We start from the raw sequence: 7,761 nt of genomic DNA, 5'->3' as shown, positions 1-7,761 counted from the left end.
TATAAACAAGATACAAATAAGCAAAAGATGATTATCTTACCAATTATAAGTAGTTAAGGACATCTGCATATTTTTTCTAACAATACTATTTTTAGTCACATAGAACACAATATTCTTAATTTTTAACTTAATAGTACATTATAAATAGGAATTGTACCTTTGAAAATACTTACACTGTATTCATTTGTTGTTGTTGTTTTGAGATTATTTAATTTTCTTTTTAAGCATTTTTTTCCTGTACAATCTTATGGGGCACATGTGAACTTTTGTTCCATGTATACAATGTATAGTCATTTAGTCAGGATATTCAGGATTTCTGTCATCTGAATATAATACATTTCTGTTAACTATAGATACTCTAATATGCTGTGAAACGTGTAAGAACTATATTCTACTTGTACCTTAATATATTTAAACTCTAGTTTTGTTATTGGGTATTTCAGTGTTTCCAATTTCTCATTTCTAATAGTCCATGATATATATAAATTTAGGTAAGTCATATTATAGTAATATCAAAATAAATTCCTCAAAATAGAATTTCTTGGAAAATGTGCATGGATATTGTAAGGCTCTTTTTCTATATATACACACATATACACACACACACATAAACATATACATATATATACACATTTACATATACATATATAGACACATATGCATATACATATATACACACATATACATATACATATTTGTGTGTGCGTGTGTGTGTGTATCACAATCTGCAGAAAGATATTTACAATTCTGCTTTAACCAGCATCTTCTAACTTTGAAGATGATTTTGCCCAGATATATTTTCTTTCTTTATATATTATCAATTTCCAAAAATAAAGTTCTGAGCTATATGAATCAGAACCAGAAATTGTGGGAAAATGCCTAAAGTTTATTTTTTACTGTTTTGCTTTTTGTTTTGTGGTTTTTGTCTCTTTAAACTGATCAGAAAGACTTAAACTTGCTTCTGAGAAAGTGGGATGTGACCAGGAGGTAAGTAATAGTGAATGTAGCAGAAACTGTTCCCCAGTCCCAGCCCAATACAGTCAGTTGAATTAGAGCACAAATCCAGGTCCTGAAGGTTGAGTGATGCATAGTGAGAAAAGAAAAGCATGCATATGAGTTAGAGGATGTGTGACTGTGTTTCTAAAATTGAGCCAGAATATCTTGTAATTATGTCTTTGCAGGAAATAAAAAAAAAAAAATCTTTATTTTAAATTATGTCTTAGTAGGCTATCAGAATTCAGCTTGGTTTTCCATTTGATTATGGAGTTTCAGCCTTTCCCTGTATTTGATTCTTCACAGGAACACCAGCAAAATCCTACTGTGTAGCCAAAAACCTCCATTTAATCATTATATCTTCAAAATTGGTTTTACATTAGTGTGAAGAATCTAAAACAAGATTTTATTTTTTATTAGCATGGAGATAATTATGTAAAGCTAATACCATTCCAGGACGAGAAACACAATACTATTTCCAGTGCTGGAGGTATTAATAGATGAAGCCATCCTGTATGACTTTTGTGAAGATGGAGAGGATTGTCATCATTAACCATTTATAATATTATCTCATATCATCTTAGTATTTGTGTTCCCTAAAAATTAATATGTTGAAATACTAACTTCCAATATGATAATATTAGGAGGTAGGGATATGGGGAGGTGATTAGGTCATGAGAGCAGTACCCTCATCTATTGGATTAATGTTCCAATATCTACTGGATTAATGCTCATCTATTGGATTAATCCTCATCTATTGGATTAATGCTCTAGGGCCTTATGAAAGAGGCCCTAGAGAGACTCTGTCCCTTCTAGCATGTGAGGACACAGCAAGAAGGCATTGTCCATGAGGAAGTGTACTATCACCATACACCAGATCTGCCAGCACCTTGATCTTGGACTTCCAGCACCCAAAACTGTGAGAAATAAATTTCTGTTGTATATAAGCCACCCAGTTTAAGCTATTTTTTTTGTTGTTGTTACAGCAGTCTGAATGAATTAAGACATTATTTCTAATAAAATTTTGTAAAATATTAAAGCAGCCATTCTTAAGTCGCTCATAATTTTTATGAGTATATGGATGCGTTCTCATAAATTTTAATGCTTAATAGCTTATTTTGATGATATATGGTTTGTTTCCCATGTTTATAAGAAGACTGCTTGTTATTACTTCCCTGGGATATGGCTCCCCTGAATATCACATAAGAAAGAGGATCTTATTTTTATTATTTTTTGTAACTTGTTTTTTATAATGCAACACAGAATTAAATCATATTAGTTTCTAAAATAGTAATGACAAACTCTATAGGTGGAATTGATCCTAATTAAAGTAATTGATTAATGTGGATATTTAGTTCATTTATAATATTTCTGAAACTTCACATGCATTTGATAAGTTCATTTTACTCATAAACAGCAAATATTAAAACTTAAAAAGGTACAGCCACGGTACCACCTACGTGGGTTGAATAAAATTTCACTTAAGAAAATAGTGCTTCCATGCATAGCTTTTTCCAACAAAATATTTGTTCTTAAAATGCTATGGATAATTCATTGAAATGAGGATATTAATGAATGGCAGATTATATTTTTTTAATAAGATCCTTCGTATTGATTTTTTAAAAGACACCAGGAAATACTGGCTGGCACCAGGACTGAATGAAATTAAATATAATACGCAATTAGTATATGTCTTATTCACTCACTCTGTATGTTTCTATTGAATCCCTTCTGTGTACAGATCAATGTGTTGAATGCAAGTGAATAAAACATTCTTCCCATTCTTAAGTATTTTACAGTCCAGCTGGGAAGTCACAAATTTAATCTGACAGATGATATAATATATACTCCATGTAGACCTTAAAAGCGAAGAAATATTTTTTAAAATTCCAAGGGTAAATCACTACTTGGGAATTAGAAATGGCATATTAGGGACAGAATTTGAACTATAGTTTGAAAATTGGTGAAGAGGTAATACAAGTCCTTTAGGCCTGAAATGTAGTTAAGTAGCTCTGACCTATATTTACTCACATGGACTCAGTCACTAAATAATAATTTATTTAACTAAATCATTCATATGGGAGACAAATTAATGACCCTCTAGTAACCTCTTGAACCAGGGACACACCCATACATTAGCATATAGTATAAAAAGAAACATTACTCTTTATAGCAGTGATGCGCTCTACAATTCTCTAAGCTTATTTTAAAAACTAATATTGAATATTTATTAGCTAATGTTAACTTTGTAAGCCCCTTGAGGTAGGCAAGGCAATTTTAGATAACCCTGTGGAACAGGTGAGGCAAATTTTAAAGATGTGAAAACTGATGTCATGAGAGGCCTAAATGCAAATACCTCCTAAGCACAGGCTTGGGAATTCAATCCAGGTATTTTGACCCCAGTTTAATTTCTTCTTTTACTATACCACACTGCCTCTTTCAAATAGGTTTAGCATTTGGATACTATGTTCTGTTATTAAAGCAGCTCACCACCCATCTTTTATATGGGGTAGAAAATAGGTTTAAGCCTCTCCAGGGGAGCTCTTAACTTGGAAAGGAAGGAAATGCATCACAGGTGAAAGACAGCAGAACAATGTGACCTGCTGCTAATTTGCAGTGATATTCATTTGGGTGGGATTTGACATTTCTGGGTAGATGTATATTTGTGATTGATATTTCATTCTTTAAAGCACAGCCTTTAAAACAGCTGTGAAATGCCAAGTTATTAATTTACACGTTGCAAAATGTAGTGTTAGGAAACCGATTTACATCTTTCCAAATTCAACCCCAGGGATACTAGGCTTTTGAGATCAGCACATCATGAAGAAGATTATCCCAATCAGCATAACTCTAAAAATTGCTGCCCAACGTTCAGCTCTGCATATAGCCAAAGGGATGAAAAAGGTGGTCAGGTGTGGTCACAGTAGATACAGTCAAAACAAAAAGACATACATACTTTGCAAGGTGGGACAGGGAATATTTTTTTCTTTCATGTATGTATTTTTTTGTTTTAGACTTAGTTTATTAGGGGGGTGTATGGGACTGACTATTTAACGTATTCTTTCTTGAAATAGTAAAACAATCTCTTGAGCAGGGGGCTTCGTTTTAAATAACATGTAAAACCTGTTTTACAGATCTTCTCCCTGAAATGTATTCATTATTCTTTTTTTGTTCTTCACAGAGTAGATGCGAATACATAACCATGAAAATAAGTAGCACTAGCAAATCATGCCTTAGGCATTCTTAAAATGAAACACTACATGAAACACTTTCATAATGAAGCTTTTGAAAGCCAACCCATGAATTGATGTCTAAACTGTACTGGAAACAATACATACTTGAAAATTGCACTGGAGTTTAAACAATTTTTAACTACCTCCCAACATTTTTTTTTTCATGTTTAGAGGTTTATATGAACTGGGACATTGATTATATGGTAAAATATTTACATGGACTTTTTATTCATTTATCAGTATTGAAAACGAATAAGAATACCAAAGCAAATAAAGATACGTCTCTTTAACATAACGATATCACTTCCTATGTTCCTGACTTGCTGACATTTTAAAGGGTAAAGAAACAAAACATTTGTTCAGAAATATGTTACAAAACTCAAATATACTAGTTGCTTACTGAGCAATTTGAATCTTCATAGCAAAGCAAAATATTTTAGCCGGGATAAAAATATAGAAAAAAATAAAATTTTAATTTGTGTTATTTGAAAATCTTAAATATCATAAAAATATGTATATTGCAAATGATGACATGATATCAGTTGGATGAGTAAAGTAATGATTAGTGAATATATCATAAGGAAAATATTGCTGCCTATTTCTCTGGATGCCTTATCATGGTGGCATAAGTTAGACCACTAAAGGACACATGTGTGCCATAGCAACTCGGATTATTCCCACATTTGCTGTTTCGAAAACACATTGTGCTTTCACATTTTATTGAAATGCACATTAATATATTCATAATACAATTATGGTTAAGCACATGACAACTGTTTGAAAACAATTAAGTAGAAATTTTAAATTGTCAAGTGAAAATATTCTTCAAAATTAAAACTCGACTTTTTCTTATTGCCCCTAGACATGTCCCCACTATCAAATCCCAGAAGAAAATCGAATGTATTCCTTGACTTGGCTTTGCTTTTGGTGTTCTAAAGACAATATAGGAAATCACTATCTGATGTTTAAAGATTATTAAAATGTCTGGCCAAAAATAGTAAAGAACTGTCAAGTAGCTAATTGATATGTTTTTATATTTTAGGATACTTATCCATTGGTGAAGTCCTATAAACATTAGGTAAAACCTTCATCCAATGCTAGATTTAAAAAATGAAAACTATTTCTCTTATTAACTGAACCACAATAATATTGGTTGAAGTTACATTTACAGAATATTAACCAAGTACCATTCCCAAGTACCACATTCTTGGCTTGTCTGCAAACTTTTAAGTCATTCTATGCGGTAATTGCTATTTTATTTATATTGCAAAACTGAAAAATGTCTATGCAGGCACAGTAGCTGTATTAACATTGCAGAGATAGAAAGTGTAAGGCGAGCACGGAATCCAATCTGATTATACTTGAAAGGGGAATCTCAGGAACACTATGCTCCATCTTCCTCATCTTTGTAAGAGGATTTGCTCCATCACTGAGGGGTAAAATGTTCATGTTTGCATCACTTACAGATATTACTGTTTGTTTAGTTGTATTAATTTCCCTCACTTTTATGTTAAAAAAAGAAGCACTAAAATAATGCAATTTAGTTTGCTCTCTCTTGTTTTACTTGTCTATCTAGGTTGCATCCAATAAATAACCAATTACAAAACACTGAAGTTGGCTGGCATTAAGTAGCTTATGGAACAGCAGAGCTAACAGGTGGATACATCACACACTTTACATGTTTTTGCCCTAAGGATATATAGATAGGAGAAAAATATGTCAAGAGACTAGAAAATGGCTAGTTCCCAAGTGGGTGGTCCTAGCTTACATCAATTAAAATAATACAGTTATTCTAGTATTTCCCATTTTATTACGTAATTTTTCAAAGTTATCTTTGTCAGAAATTATGTGATACAGAAGGTTCTAGAAAAAAGAAATTGATAGGAAAAAGTAATATGGAGACAAGTATAGAAACAAAATAAAACAGCCATATTCTCAGTGATGACTATTTACTATTTTTTTAGTTTTCTTTAATGTTATTTTTCTATAAATATCACTCGCTTCATCATCTTGCATAAACAAGCAAATATTACATACAATACATTAACAAAAATTACCGTTCTTGGAAAGTTCTAAGAGCTTTACATATCTTAAAAAATTTAATACTCAAAACATCTAATTGGTTAGATATAATTAATTTCCTCATTTTTATCAACATAGGAAATAAAGAACACACATTCTTTTTCCACACAAATTTTATTTCTTTTTCATTTTTTAGTTAAATAAATCTTATTTTAGCATTAACTTCTTGCCAAGTAAGGTAACTCGATAACAAGTATTTGATTCCACCTAGGTTTTGTGATTTTACATCCACCACAGAAGAACATTTAGTCTGAGAGATCTCCATTGTCCATCACTGTTTCTGTGAAGTTTTCTTTAACTGGTAAATTCTGTACTTACTATCTATAAGCAATGCTTAGGGTCAGCCTTTCTCAGGCATTCCACAGTTAAGTTTCATTTTCCTAGGAAATAGTGTTAGCTAATGTACCCATAAGTTTAGTTATATAAAATAAAGGAGTTTATGCCAAATTGATTCCCTTCTTTTCTTTCTGTTAGGAGATGCTTAGTGGTATTTGGGAGGTAAATCAATTGCAGGTCAGTAGTTTTAACTTCTCCCTTTCTAATTGTGCCAGATGAAAGAATATCAGTAAACTTTTCAGGGGGTGAGGGTGCAGGCAGTGGTACAAGGAAGTGACACTTAAGCTCTTAAGGTTCTGACGATATACGTACACATATGTGTCTGTATATGTATATGTATATGTATATGTATATATATGTATATGTATATATATTTTTATTTATTTATTTTAGGCTGGAGGCTGGAGTGCAGTGGCGTGATCGCGATCTCGCCTCACTGGCCTCCGCCTTCCGTGGTCAAGTGATTCATTCCCCTGTTTCAGCCTTCTGAGTAGCTGGAACTATAGGCACTGGTGCCACCACGCCCAGCTAATTTGTGTATTGTTTATAGAGACGGGGTTTTTGCCATGTTGGCCAAGCTGGTCTTGAACTCCTGACCTCACGTGATTCACTCACCTCGACCTCCCAAAATGCTGGATTAAAGGTCTGAGCCACCGTACCCCGCCAGTATTCTTGATCTGAGTGAAGCTTACACTGATGTGTTCACCAAGTAAAAGTTCATAGGACTGTGCGTAAGATTTGTGCACTTTTTACTCTATATGTTATCCTTCAATGAAATTATTTCCTTCAAAAGTTACTAGAAGGTTACTTGAAAATGACTGAGAAAATGAGAAAGCTAAATGAGCACTGCTAAGAGTGATAATATATATGTATAAGAAATATTTGCCAAATTTAATGTGAAAAATGTTATGGAAAAGTTTTCAAAAGAGTTATATTTTCATTTGTGATTTCATTTTTTCCATTTGTGATTCCTTATGATTTTCATTGCAGCATTAACTTGATAGTCTTTTTTTCACAGGCAATAATCTGGTCAACTAGTTGTATTCCGACTGTTTCTTGTAAGCCTTAAAAAGATTAGATTTGATCACTTTTCATATTATTTGGGAAGGAAGTAAAA

Source organism: Mandrillus leucophaeus, unplaced genomic scaffold, assembly GCF_000951045.1.
Source record: "Mandrillus leucophaeus isolate KB7577 unplaced genomic scaffold, Mleu.le_1.0 Scaffold625, whole genome shotgun sequence".
NCBI lineage: Eukaryota > Metazoa > Chordata > Mammalia > Primates > Cercopithecidae > Mandrillus > Mandrillus leucophaeus.
This window is presented reverse-complemented; position numbering follows the sequence as displayed.